Here is a 14,102-nt window from a genome sequence, read left to right on the forward strand (position 1 = left end):
TATCTCTGGCTACAGAAGCTCATGCTTTAGTTGTGTAGGTCCTGGGTTCAACTGCCAGTGACATTCAAGATGATAGCCTTTACAAAAGCAAAAATGATGACCCATGGAGTATTGGTAACATGGGTTGTTACGTTACTAGTATCTTCTACTTGACTTCAGCAATCCATCCCTGTCTTGCAATGATGTTTCCTTTTGTGGATTGAACAAAGCTGAGAACCAAATGAGGGAGAACTGAAAATTAGTTTAGAATTCGATTAGATCTGAGTTTCAAAACTTGGAGTTTGGGGGGCTCAGAGCTCACCACAAAGGGAACAGCAGTGACACTAACCAACCAGCTTTGAAGGCTGTTAATGCTCAGGAAGAAGGAGGATCCTTTGGTTAAAGATTGTAGTGTTTATAAAATAGATTCACTCCCTGAACACTCTCAGTCATGACTCAGTTTGTATGCGCCTGTCTGGTGGTGTGGGGAAGCAAAGAGACAGCCTAGTGGGTGGATAATGAGCAGTTTAATTCCAATCATCAAGATTAAAGATTAATATTAATTTTGCTCAGTTAAATTGGATTGTAGCATTATGCCTTCCAGTGATGGAAACTCATAATTATTTCATAATCATTAATTAATTCTTACATAGTTGCGAAACAACTGCCTCCATGCATCATGCTTCACTGAATGTTAGGTGGAGAATGCTTCTTTGTTAGTAATAGGAGTAACGTGCATTCTTGGTAGGGGAGGTGGCACTTCAGCATTGGAAAGTGCAGGAAGAAAGCAATTTGGTGCATATGATTGCGGGGGGGAGGGGGAGATTTTTCCAAACTAGTGTGATAGTGAGTGAAAAATGACACCATTTCCCATAGTGTTGAGGGCAACTGGTTGATCCTGTGCTAGGATTTTAGGTTGCTTTTAGGAAGGTGTTGACAGGGGAAATAATAAGTCGGTTTGATATATACAGTAGCCTATTTGCCTCTGAAGATCTACACTGAAATTCTAATCAAGTCATAAAGGAAATGAGTTGCATTGTCACAACCTAGTTCCCAAGGGAGTGTTTGCCTACAGAAATTAAAACCTCTTCAAAGTATGGCACAACTGTGCTCATGAAAGAGAGCAATGAAAGCAATGAGAGTGAAATGACCTGGCTTGTATCAGATTTAGGGCCCTATCCTTCAGTTCTCATTCAGGCAAAACACCCAGCGACTGGGAAAAACATGAATTCCATGGGAGGCTTAGCCTGGGAAAAAATTGCGAGATCAGGCTTATTGGTTTGTGTCCTATTAGCAGAAAGCATGAGGAAGCTTGTTCAGTACTCTCCTACCATCTGTCATGGTAATAATATCTCCTTTCCCGAGCACCACGAAAGTTCACTACTTTAAAAAAAGTCAGCTAAAATCAGCATATGAAGTTTGGTGTGTGGGGTGCGTAAGTCTTGACACTAACTACCTGTGAATCATCCAGCAGCATGTTAATTGGTACCCCTTAATAGATTAAGATCTGGCATCAAGTCTGCATGTAATTACAAGCCACACACAGAAAAGACATAGGCAGCTAATGAACTCTTGCCAAACCCGAGCTCAGTTTGTGAAGCTTTTGAAGTTTGCTGGTCTTTCAGCAGTTTATATAGTAAGCATATTGAAAAGCGTCAAATCTTTCCTTTTGACAGGATTTAATAAAGGTTAGTTTGTTGAATAACTAAGACCCTCCAAGTCCCAGTCTGAGGACTAAAGCATCTATTTGCTTATTTTTAAATGCGGCAGTGATTGGAAATAGAAGGCATTCCTAAGAATTCTCAGAGATCCTGTCTCTTAACAGCAGCCAGAAATATTCCTTTTTAAGAAAATAAACTATTTTTATTAGAAATCATTAAATAGTTTTAATGGTGTGGAAAAAAATGCTTTCATGTAATTAGAATGCTTAAAATACTTGGCTGTGAAAAGATATTTAAAATGCATTCTCTGTATCTATACTAGGCTCAGTGTTATAAGGTAGGTGGTAAAGGAGTTTGAGAATGTTACCGTCTGGGAAGGGAGTATACATTTTAATGAACTCCGGGAGCCGTATTGTGCAGTGCTGAATTCAGATGTTATTTGTGCTTTTCTCGTAGTTGCTGTGGCATTTGCTCAGTGCTTTGTTCCTGTGATTAGATTTCAGCCTGAGCGCTTCTCCTCCTCTTTTCATGTCTAATTTTACAAAGGGAGTTGTTGTGGAGGAAAAACAATTTCCATGAAAACCTACGATTTTCAGGCAAACATACCAGGCTGATTTCATGGCAGTACCATGGTGAAGAGGAATAATGTTACTTGGCACTAAGCCCTTCAGAAAAAATGGAGAGAACAGTGAAGGCTTTGTCGAAATTTACCTCAATAAAGAAAAAGGGACTGCCATTCCCTTGGGCTTCTTTAACCTTTTTTCCCCAATTTATTCACACATTGCTTGACAGCAGGGCACTGCATTGTTACAAGAGATCTGAAAAGGGAAGTTGGGAATTATCCATTTTTGTGTTTAAAAGAACACTACACACATTGTGTCCCTGGAGTACAAGTGAATAGCAGGCTAGCTGCTGCCTGCACCATTAGAATTAGGAACAAACTTGGGCCTGATTTAAACTGTAATCGACGAAAACATGTGCATAAACCAGCACATTACCTGCCTGCTTGCAAAAAGCAACTGGGCAAAGTATCAGCCCTTCAAATGCATTGCTATTGCCATTACAGTGTTGACTTCAGCTGCATTATGGTAGGAGCTAATTTGATAATGGTGGGAAATTGTGCCAAAGTGTAAGCTAAGATGACATAGTAACGGTCTAATGCTGCTCCTTGCTTACATGGAAGACAGGGCCTGCATTTTTGAAAGTGGCTAGGATATTTTTAAGTGCCCAACTTGATACGCCTACTAGGGGCCTGATTTTCAGAATGTAGGTGCTCAGCAATTTCTAAAAAACCAAACCCATCTAAGGTCCCTGCAGTTTGGGCACCCAAAAATGGAAGCACTCAAAATCCCTGGTCGCTTTTGAAAATCTCAACCCAAAGAATGTTGGGAATATAAATAATGTGCCAGGCAAATTAGTTGCCTCAGAACCTTTCCACAGAGGGGGAGGAATGTCAGGGTGGCGATTCATCCTCCTCTGGTAATGGCTTTTGAGGGATTTTTCAACCCTGTAGACAGTAGCTTTCCCTTTCACTGTAGGTTTTCCAGCTACTTCACACCAGTGTAATTGAAACCATGAAAGGTCTATCAGTTCACTGTGCTGTGATTGTGTATGAACCTGTGTGCCACATGACAAATCCAGGAGACTTAGCACTTCTGTATTCCCAGTGAAACCAGGAGATTGAGGAGACCGAAACAGGATTTTCAAAGGTTTAAATTTCATTCCTAGTTAAAATGGCTCTAAGGGGACGTCTGATTTAGTTCTACTCTCCCTGTTATCCATTTCACAGTAGTCCATATCCTCAAGGCACTATGGTTGCTATGGGGATCTGGTTTACAGCATCCAGGCAAGATCCTCACCTGAAGGAGAACATGGGTTGGTATGAGAAGAGAATGGGCAAGGATTGGGGGTGGGGTATTCAGAACAGGGCCCATAATCTCTGTGGGCAACTTGATTCATCAGTCCTTACTCAGGAAAGCTCCCATGGACCTCAAAAAGGACTGAGTAAGGACCTCACTGCTGGCCTTTGGATAAGAAAGTGTTTATTTAGGCCTGGTCTACACACACAATAGCTATTTCAGTTACAGGTGTGATTTTTTTTAACTGATCAATGCGACCTCTAGTGTAGATACTGTTATTGTGGTATAAAGTTGTCTTATGACAATTTAGCTTATTCCCTTCCTGAATGGTAATAAGCTGTACTGATATAATCACCTTTATGCAAGTGTAAATGCATCCACACTGTGTGTGTTTGTGTGTACTGCTGTAACAGCAACGTTAAACTGGTACATCTTCAGTGCGTAGGGTCTGATCAAAAGTTCATTAAGGTCAAACTCCTGTTGATGTCAATGGGCTTTTGACTGGTCCCTTAAACACCTGCCCTTTTCTCTTTGTTGTGTGCTGCATATTGCTTCTTGGACAGGTCTGTGGAAAATGTACCAACCCTTGATTATCTGGGGGGGAAGAGCTTCACTTCCACTTAATCCTGGGAGTTGCATAATACTGTACTATTTATTCCTGGGGAACTTCCAAAAAAAAGTGTATTATTTATGCCAAATATAGCAAGAGGAAATAAATTATAAATAAAAAGTGATTAGCAAACTTTTAAATAGAAGGTCAAAAGGATTTTTTTGGACTACAAACTTTTTAAGCTTTCAGTACTTGTATTCAGTTACAGAGTTATATCCCTCCGTTATTTATGCAGGTGGCCGCTGCTTCAAATCTGAAGAAAGTTTCTGCCTTTACAATAGGGTACATTGACAGACCTGCATCAGAAAGCTCCTCGTTGCAATCTTCAGTGCTACAAGCATGGGGCTTGTCTTATCCTGAACAGGCTGGAAAGGGAAAGTTGCTCCAAAAACATGCTTAATTACAGCTGAAATGGTTGGAGAGGAATCTCAGGGGGGGAGCAAACAAAGCTTGGGAGTAAAACAGATGAAACTGAAAATTTAATTTTAAAATGGCCACATATGGACAAGGTGAACTGGCTTCACTTTCATTTAAAAAAACTTCTGCATTCATCCTTTCATTTTTTCCCCCCAATGTATATGAAGTTTTGTGAACGTCAAAATGTGGACCTATGAAATTGCAGGGATGTTATAATGAATGTTGTATGAAAAGTAGCCAGGGGTTATAGCTTATGCTGTTTGAGGACAGTGTGCTGAGAAATTGAGGCCACTGTGTGTTGTTTGCATATATATTAAGGGCAAGCTCCATCAGTCCCTATTCACAGGAACAATCCCATTAAATTTCAGCATATGTCACAACTGATGGAATAGAGCTAATCCTGCCCCCTCTCCTTGCACCCAACTCACATTGACCTCAATAGCAGGATCTGGTCCATAATTACAATAAAAAGTCTCTGAATACTTGGGTTTGTTCATGATTCCTATTTGTGTCAATGGGAGTAGTGTGTCTCAAGGAGAGAACGGATCCATTTACTCTTAAACCAGTTTAAAGAAGAGCTCCCAGGTTTCCTTGAAAGAATATAATTTGGGCTTTGTGGAATTCCTTCTTTCCCACCCTTACCGCCTTTGCCCCCCCCATTATGAACTTAATCATGGGATTCAAATCCAGAGGTCTTATGTGGTCTCAGACCCTTCCATTGGCATGACAAGTCATAGTAGAGCAATTTATACACAAACATGAAGTCATGATGAAGCAAAACTCATTCCAAAATTCCATTGACCAATATAGTAAGCTACATTCACTGCATTTATAACTGAAAACATAATCTCCTCAGTATATTTTTCACATGGTGTATTTGCCATGAGTATTGGAGACGTTGCAAACCCATTTTAAAACCATTTCCCATTCTAGCTGGGACATCCAAGGTCAGCTGTGTCATATCTGCCTATTTCTTCCAAATGTTCAGATTTATAGAGGCATCTTGTAAGATCTTGACACTTTGGATTTTTACTGCATATCACATTTTATTTCTTGCTTTAGACCATCTGAAATGATGTCTTTGTTCCCGTTCATGTTGGGCTGCAGCTGGCCCTGGTTTAGTATTTATAATAGCTTTTGTATTCACCCTGTCTGACACTGGCTGTCCTGCCAGTCTGGCCTTTGTTCTACCACATAAACACAGAATTTTATATACACCTGGGAAGTGTGTCTTGGACAAGGACTTTTAATTCTTATTAGTGCATTTTTAGCCATTTAAAAAAAAGTGCACTTTAATATAAGCCTTTTTAAATATATCACTGCAGGTAGAACTCCCAAGAGGAACACCTGAGTTTACTGCTTGATATTTTCTTCTTGTGTCATTTTCTTTCTTTCTTTGTATGTGTTGTTTACCTCAGTAAATAGGTAACAGACACTTTTAGAAGCCTAGTCTTGCTCCCACCAAAATCAAAGGAAAACTCCCATTCATGTAATTTGGAACCGGACCTGGCACCCTAAGATCCCAATAGTAGACTGCTTAGACTTTGAATCAGAAAGAGTTTGATGGTGATCTATCAAACCCTTCCGTGTGTGAGGATGATTTGCCATTTGTTTTAAATGTGTTTGCTGCCAAGATCTTTTCTATATAACCAGCCCGGAAAGCCCACACAGATAATCACTGTCAGGATCTGACCTTTTAGCAGCGTTATGCTTACAGATGTACCTCAAAATCCTGAAATTGTTCATTGCTGCTTTCCTGATAAATGCATTTGACCAGTAGGTGGAGACATAGTTTACCTTGGGCCAGCAGTTCCCAAATTATTGGTTCATGTGTCACCTTCTTAAAAAAAATTGTTGTGAAGTGAATGGATGGAACATCAAGCTCAAGCACCACTAGTAAATTCCTGCCTTAGGCCTCGGCATTCCAGTGGGATTCTCTACACCCGTGGTTTTCAACCTTTATTCATGTGTGGGCCCCTAAAATATTTCGAATGGAGGTGCAGATCCCTTTGGAAATCTTAGACCGCCAGGGGTCCGTGGTTCATAGGCTGAAAATCACTGCTCTACTCCAAATCAGTCTCATTCACTTCAGAAGGAATACACATGTGCAGAAGGGTCATTAGTAGCACATCTCAATGGGGCCATAAATATTACAGGGATGTACATGCAGGAATTAAATATTCTTTCCTTCCAGGTTATTTGAAGCACACTGCAAGTATAATGTGGGGAAACAGAGAGATTAACGTTGCTCAGAAACCATGAATAACGAGCTCGTCGCAAATCATTAGACAGCAAGATTCACATCTTGATCACAGTGTGCTCTGCTTTCTCATTGCCACACCTCCAGGCTCTGTAGCAGACGATGGACTTGGCAGTCTGTCCATGCTTAAGTTAAGTTATGTCTCTGCCTATTGGCTTAAATGCGATTAGTTATCGTAGAAAAAAAAGGTGAAATGAAATGCCACCCCTTTTGTAAGCAGGAGGGGCCCCAGACCAGACTAACACAGACAGAAACAAAGGTTAGTGAGTTCTGTAGCAAAACCTGTTGTGAGTAGAAAATAAACTAAAGCCTGTATATTTTGGTTAAAATCAACAAGCACATCACCGGCCACCGACAGTACCAGGAGGAGTGAGCCGGTACGACATTGTGCACACACTGTGGGAAAGAGACTGAGAGACCTTCCCCATCGGACCGTATGAACTGGAACCGTAAACCCACTGAACATTAAACCCCACCAAATGAGGGTAGACCCATCCCCACCCCCGTATTCACTCACTATACCCAGCATACTGAACATAGCCGTTGTGTGGATAACTTACCCCATATCTCGATGTCTGTACTCTGACCGGTTAAACTTTTCCCCCAGTCGGGGAGATTGCAGATTATTATGTGATCCTTGCAATCACATAATCAGATCAATTTCCATGTAGACAAGGACAGAGAGAGGTGTATGGGACTGCTGAAACCAAAGGAATAACAATTAAAAGAAGCAGTCCATTACAATAGGGAGCTAAAGTGATTTCATTTACTTTCAGTAAGACACAAATTTTAGTAATTTAGGCTGAGGTTTCCATAGGAGTCTAAAGGAGGTAGGCACTCAAATTCATTGGGCATTGGGCCTATAACTGCCTCAGACTGCTTCCAAAATCCCAGCCTTAGGGCCCAATCCAACACCCACTGAAGTCAACAGGATCCTTTCCATTGACTTCAGTAGGCATTGGCTCAGGCTCCCTCTTTTTTTTTTTTTTAACTGTTGATAAAAATCCCACTGGTTTCATTGCTGTTGAAGCCCCTTGGGAAGGCTGGCATGGTAGGGTTCCCTGTGCTTGACATGGGGGAGGCACCTCAAGTCTTCTTATAAATATTTGTTTTTTAAATGAGCCATACTCAGAATATTTCACATTAGCAGCAGCAGCCAGGGCTAGTGCTTTCCTTGTCTGAAATGGCAATTCTTCTTTAAGAGCTGGGGAAAGTCTCAATAGGGGCCCATCTTAGTCTAATCTGGATTTTATCCAGCCTTCAAAATCTGAAGAAAAATTGTAAACCAAATAAGTTTTATACATTCCCAAGCCCAGCCATTAATTACTCTAAAAGGAACCCCTGTCACTTACATGTAACCCAAATATTTATACTCTATGTCCTGAGTGAGGAATCAGATACACCACACAGCCCCACCGTATTATTCAAAGATCTTTTTCAACTATTAGGCTAGAACCCTAATGCAGTGAAACTTTAAAAACCTCCATGGGGTCTGAGCATCATAGACTCTAAAGCAAATACAGTGCAGAATACTTGTAGCAAAGGCTCAAGTAGCGATTCCTGACATTTAGCTGAGATGCCTATGATGGGAAATATAATTCTTGATGACCTGTGATGTCTAGGGAGAGCAAAGAGTAAAGATTCTTCCAAGGATTTAAAAAAAAAAAAAACCTTCAAAAAAGAGACTGTGTTTCATTTAGTGCAAAGGTGAAGCTTTGGCTGGGAAGATCAGAGCTTCATGGCTGGGTCACCCCAGTAACACCTCCCACATGAGTTTATCAATGGGTGGCCAATGAAAGCTTATCCTGTTTTTTTTTAAAAAAAATCTGCACAAGTGCTAGCTTTTCAAAGACTCCACGTTTCAAAGCATCTCAACACAGAATCCTTTCTTCAGCCTTTGATTTTATGCATGTTGGAAGCTGGTCAGTGAGCGCATGTTTTTTTTTTTTTTTTCTGTACGTTGTTAGCATTCCCAGGAGGTATTGAAAATGAATTGAGTGTTGGGGAAAGGCATTAATAAACAGGGGAAGAGATATCTCTCCTCGATACTAGATTTCAAAACCTGAGTGGCCTCCAGGATAATTTATTAAATATAAAGGCAAATACATTTAAATCCTTTACTGAAATATCTTAGTGTAGGACACCAGCCGCGAGGGGTTAGAAAGTCGCTTTGACTTCCTCCCAACAAAAGCAACATAATTTTTCACTGCACAGCACCACGGAGTCCTGCAGTGCCTAACTGAATTCATTAATATCCACACCTGCTTCACGCTGCATTTAGCAGAGGCTCGATCCAGCTTCAGATGAAGTCAACGGCTAAACTCCCATTGGTTTTAATGGTCCGGGATCAGACCTCAAGAGATTTCTATTATGTTCATGGTTTGGAGCAGAGCCCTGTTGGGGAGCAGAGCATATCTAGTTCAGGGTGTGCGGTTGGAATTTCATTGTTATGTTATTACACCAGAAACTCTTTATATGACCACAGGGTAGAAAGATCGTCCTGCAGTTAAGAGACTGGACTAGGAATCCAAAAAAAAAAAAAAAAGGGCATTTATTTCCCAGCTCTGCCAAAACTCCCTGTGTAACCTTGGGCAAATTCCTTAATTGCTCTATGCCTCTGTTTCCCTATAGGTAAAATGGGGATAATAGCACTTCCCTACCTCACAGGGGTCTGGTGAGGGTAAATCTGTATGTGAATGCCTCAGGGACGGTCTACCCTATAGTGCTACGTCTACACAGCGTCGCTGTAGCGCGTCTAGTGAAGATGCTCTATGCCGAGGGGAGGCTGCTCTCCCGTCGGTATAATTACTCCATCTCGGCGAGAAGCATAAGCTGTGTCAGCGGGAGAGACTCTCCTGCCGACATAGTGCCAGTGTGGACATTGCGAAACTTGCATCGCTGGGGGCGTGGTGGGTGGCTTTTTCATACCCTTGAGCGACATAAGTCAGATCGACTTAACCAGTAGTGTAGAACTGCCCTCAAGTAGTAGAGAAATGGTATGTTCTTGAAGCATTACAGTAAAGTCTGCCTGCCATTATCTAGGTGTCCAGAAGGGAACTGTCAGTACTAAAGAGGATGTGATCCCTTTGCGCTGTAGGGGTACTAGAGGACAGGTCTGTTCATGTCAACCTTTCCCATAGAATATCAGGGTTGGAAGGGACCCCAGAAGGTCATCTAGTCCAACCCCCTGCTCGAAGCAGGACCAATTCCCAGTTAAATCATCCCAACCAGGGCTTTGTCAAGCCTGACCTTAAAAACCTCTAAGGAAGGAGATTCTACCACCTCCCTAGGTAACGCATTCCAGTGTTTCACCACCCTCTTAGTGAAAAAGTTTTTCCTAATATCCAATCTAAACCTCCCCCACTGCAACTTGAGACCATTACTCCTCGTTCTGTCATCTGCTACCATTGAGAACAGTCTAGAGCCATCCTCTTTGGAACCCATCCCCTTTCAGGTAGTTGAAAGCAGCTATCAAATCCCCCCTCATTCTTCTGAAACTGAAAGCACAGGTCTCACCCCCTCCTTATTCCTCTCTGTCCCCCACCCTCATGGCCAGGGGTAAGGGGGCCGAGGCTGGGGCCGCAGCTCGGGGTGGGTCTGGGGCCAGGAGCAGTGCCGCAGCCAGCGGCCGAGGCTGGAGGTGGGGACAGGAGCTGGGCTGTGGTTGGGGCTGGCAGCCGGGCCAGTGGCCAGGTGCAGCTCCGCTCCCGGCTTTGCCCCCAGCCTTGGCCCTGGCCCGGGAACATACCGTGGCCAGCGTGAGAGGCTGGGGGCTGGTGTGGTGCCAGGAGCTGAGCTGAGCCATGCCAAAGCTGGGGCCAGGGCCAGGCGCAGGGCCAGGAGTCAGTTACTTGGCTGGGAGTGGGACTGGAGTGGAGAGGGGCTGGATGGCGTTCCCTCCCTGCCATTTTGGGGGCTGGCCTGGCCCTGCCATGCCCTGGCCATGCCATGCCCCCCCGTCTGTTCCTCCACACACCCCTGGGGTGAGGGGACGCCCCTCACTTTGGGGATCTCTGGCATAGATGAACATGAGCCATGGACAGAAGCACCAGGATAAATTGCTACCAGAGATCATTTTAGGATGGAGTGACCATTCCATTGGTACAATCTATTGCCTACTACATGGATCAACCGATCACCTTGGTATGGACTTACCACCTGTCCCTGCTTTCTAGGGGATGCCTCTTTGACTGCCATTACTTTTTAAACATTCTGAGGGCTCCTGCCATTGTTTTCTAGTGATGTTAAGGGATCATGGGGGATGGTAGCTTTTAAAAGTTGGGTGCCTTAAAATGTTGTCCAAATCTTGAATTTGGACACACAAATCAGTTCGTAAGGGCACAGTATGTACGTTTATGGGAAAGTGTCAATATGAGCATCCAAAAGGCAAAATGTCTTATTAAGATGCCACAGATGAAAATTGGACTTGCCCTTTTATTCTCCTTATGGCACTAGTACAGGAAAAGTGATGGGGCCAAACTTTTCTCTCCTGCTGTAACTTCATTGATTTAACTCCATTGTTTGTCACCGTCCATGACTCTTACCTTGTCTTTCTGATAGACAATTGCAGCCTCTCTAATCTGGAAGTCTTTAACTCTCTGGTGAATATTCCAGTGTAAATGAAAGCGGAATCAGGAACATCTCTGTAAGGAACCCTGAAGGGACCTTTCCTTTTGTTCCTTTACTGAGTTCTTTTTCATTCATAGCATCTTCTGCAAAATCCTTTCTCCAAATAGCTTCTGGTACTAGTACAGGCTTCCCCATGTTGCAGTCTCAGTGCTAATCATTGCCAGAAAGCGTGAGAGTGCCTGAAAGTGTGAGTGGTGACAGTCACTTAGACAATCTGTGCTCAGAGAGATAATCTTTTTAAAGAAGGGCCATCTTTAGCCGGGTATCTGGCAGCACATTCTTTATTACAAGAGTGATGCCTTCTGTCACTTGGATAATAACCTTTGAAAGAACAGCCTCTAGCCCACAGTCTAGGGTATATTATGTCTTCTAAGCAATATCCGTTCAGCTATTGAGGGTATGTTTATGCTTCTCTTGTAAAAAAAAGAGAAAAAAAAGAAAAAAGAAAAGAAGGGAATCTGAGGTTACTGTTTGCTGGAAAAATGTCAAGACTCTATTGGCAATATCCCACTAAACCACAAGTTTGTAGGAGAGAAAACAAAACCATTGGATTTTTCTAAACTATGTCTATGCGCATTTTAAGAAAATATACACAATGTATGCCACTTATGCTCTTATTATAGCTGTGGCAGTCAAACATATGATTGAACACACAGAAATACTACAACCTCATGCTGTTCAATGAATGAAGGGAAAACAAATCTTTATTATTCCTGGGTTCATATAGTACACAGAAACACTATTGTTCTTTCTTTCTTTCTTTCTTTCTTTCTTTCTTAGCTTTCAGATGTGTTTCATTGTCTGTGGGAACATGTGTTTTACAGACCTGTCATGTGAAAGCTATTAAAAAGAAGAACTGGAGAAATAACAATAAGCCATGTAACTGTGGTATGTCTACTCCCCAAGTTCAACTGTTATGCTGCTGTTTCAAGTGGTGGTGAAACTGGATCACACCAAACAGCGTTAGCTTTTTGGGTGCAGTTTTTCATCAGGATACTCTGGATCTTTAAAGAAGGTTATTAATATCATATTGCCGGCTTAAGAGATACCTTTCAGAGCCAAACTGGCTAGGTTTCAAAACTCTTGGAGAGTGGAATGAAGATGAGCTGGATCCACATGAGATGTCCAATTTTATTTGCAAAGCCTGAGATGAGTTGACAAGAGGAATAGTTCTGAGACATTTATTCACTATTTCATTAGTGTCTTCGAAAACAGACAGCCTAGTGCAGGCAGTCTGTGTGTTTAATATTACCAGCTCCTTATATTCTTATAGAAAATCACACACACAATAACCCAGAACATTGTGCCAAATTGTGGTCTCAGCTATATTTGAGAAACTGAGAACAGAATTCAGCTCTGTGTGTGTGTGTGTGTGTGTGTGTGTGTGTGTGTGTGTGTGTGTGTGTGAGAGAGAGATCTTTTTCAGAGTACAGTTATACATTTCACATTGTGAATCATTTATTTAAGGCAATCAGCAAAAAGTAATAATTTGTGGATTAGAAAAAGCTGTTAAAACAGAATGAAGGAACTCCAAAACGGATTACAAAAATGTAAGCAGCTTAACTTGTTTACACACAAATTGAAAACATTTTTAAAATGAGCCTTTGATTTTACCTTTCTGGACAAAATCCTTCACTAATTACAGGAGAGCTGTCTATGACAGCAGTAAAACTGCTCTAGGCAAATCATGTGAAAACCAAGAAGCAACATTTCTTAATTTAAGAGAAAAAATCTGATAATTTTAAAGTTGTAGGAGTGTAAATAAGAACTCAGACATTTAACCCAGTTAGCGGTCAATAAATATTCCATGACACTTTTTGCAACAGTAGGGCGCGCAGTCTTGGTGTTTTAGCCAAATGCCAACTTGGATAACTACATTACCTAAATGCTATCCTCCGTAGTTTCAGTCAAACATTGTTTTTTGTTGCTCTTTGCATCATGTCCCAAACTGTTGAGTAGTGTTGCTGCATTCTTAAATTGTTTTTTGCTTCACCTCAGTGGGGTATCATTTCAGAGACGGAAGAAGATTTTCCTATATGTGTAGTTGTAAATCACTTTGAAAGGGTTACAAAGAGCTTTTGGATCAAATGTACTGATCCTCCTGTTATTGAAGTCAACAGCAAAACACTTGGTGAAACCAAGGCACATAGACGACTTAAGTGGCCTGCCCATACTCATCCAGGATCAGCAACAGAACTGGGAAAGATTCCCAATCCTCTACTCTAACTTCTAGACAAAGCTACGTTCCTCTGAAATAGCATTATTATTGCTTATTATTGAATTATACTAGTGCAACAAATCTACGTTTTATTATCTTGTACCATAACCAGTTTATATTGGTCTGTGACCATATATTGTACATCTGGTTTGAAGTTCCAGCTACAGTGTGGAAATTAAGGTCTTTAAAACTGTTTCTAAAACGTATTTCTCATGGTCGCACCCAATAGGATCTGATGTGGTTTCACCAGCTATTGTGGATGGTTGGATAGATGCTGTGTTTGACCAGCATTCAAAAAGTGTTCAAAGAAAGGTTGCTCTCACGATGTTTATATCCTTTGTCCACATTGGTGAGGCAAACTGTGGTGGAACCCCTTTAAGACACAGAGGTATATTAACCATGGAAATGCAGTTTTGTTTTGTTTTTAAACACTGTATCGAAGCCTGTGTAGATGGGGCTTGGCCTGGTT

General features: G+C 41.7%; 1 protein-coding gene across 2 annotated transcripts in view; it reads left to right on the top strand.

Moving 5' to 3' along the window:
• The window catches only part of PLPP3 (phospholipid phosphatase 3), a 64,300-nt gene that overhangs the window by 18,934 nt on the left and 31,264 nt on the right, over nt 1–14,102 (top strand). The window lies entirely within an intron of this gene.

This window comes from Lepidochelys kempii, chromosome 8 (genome assembly GCF_965140285.1).
Source record: "Lepidochelys kempii isolate rLepKem1 chromosome 8, rLepKem1.hap1, whole genome shotgun sequence".
NCBI lineage: Eukaryota > Metazoa > Chordata > Testudines > Cheloniidae > Lepidochelys > Lepidochelys kempii.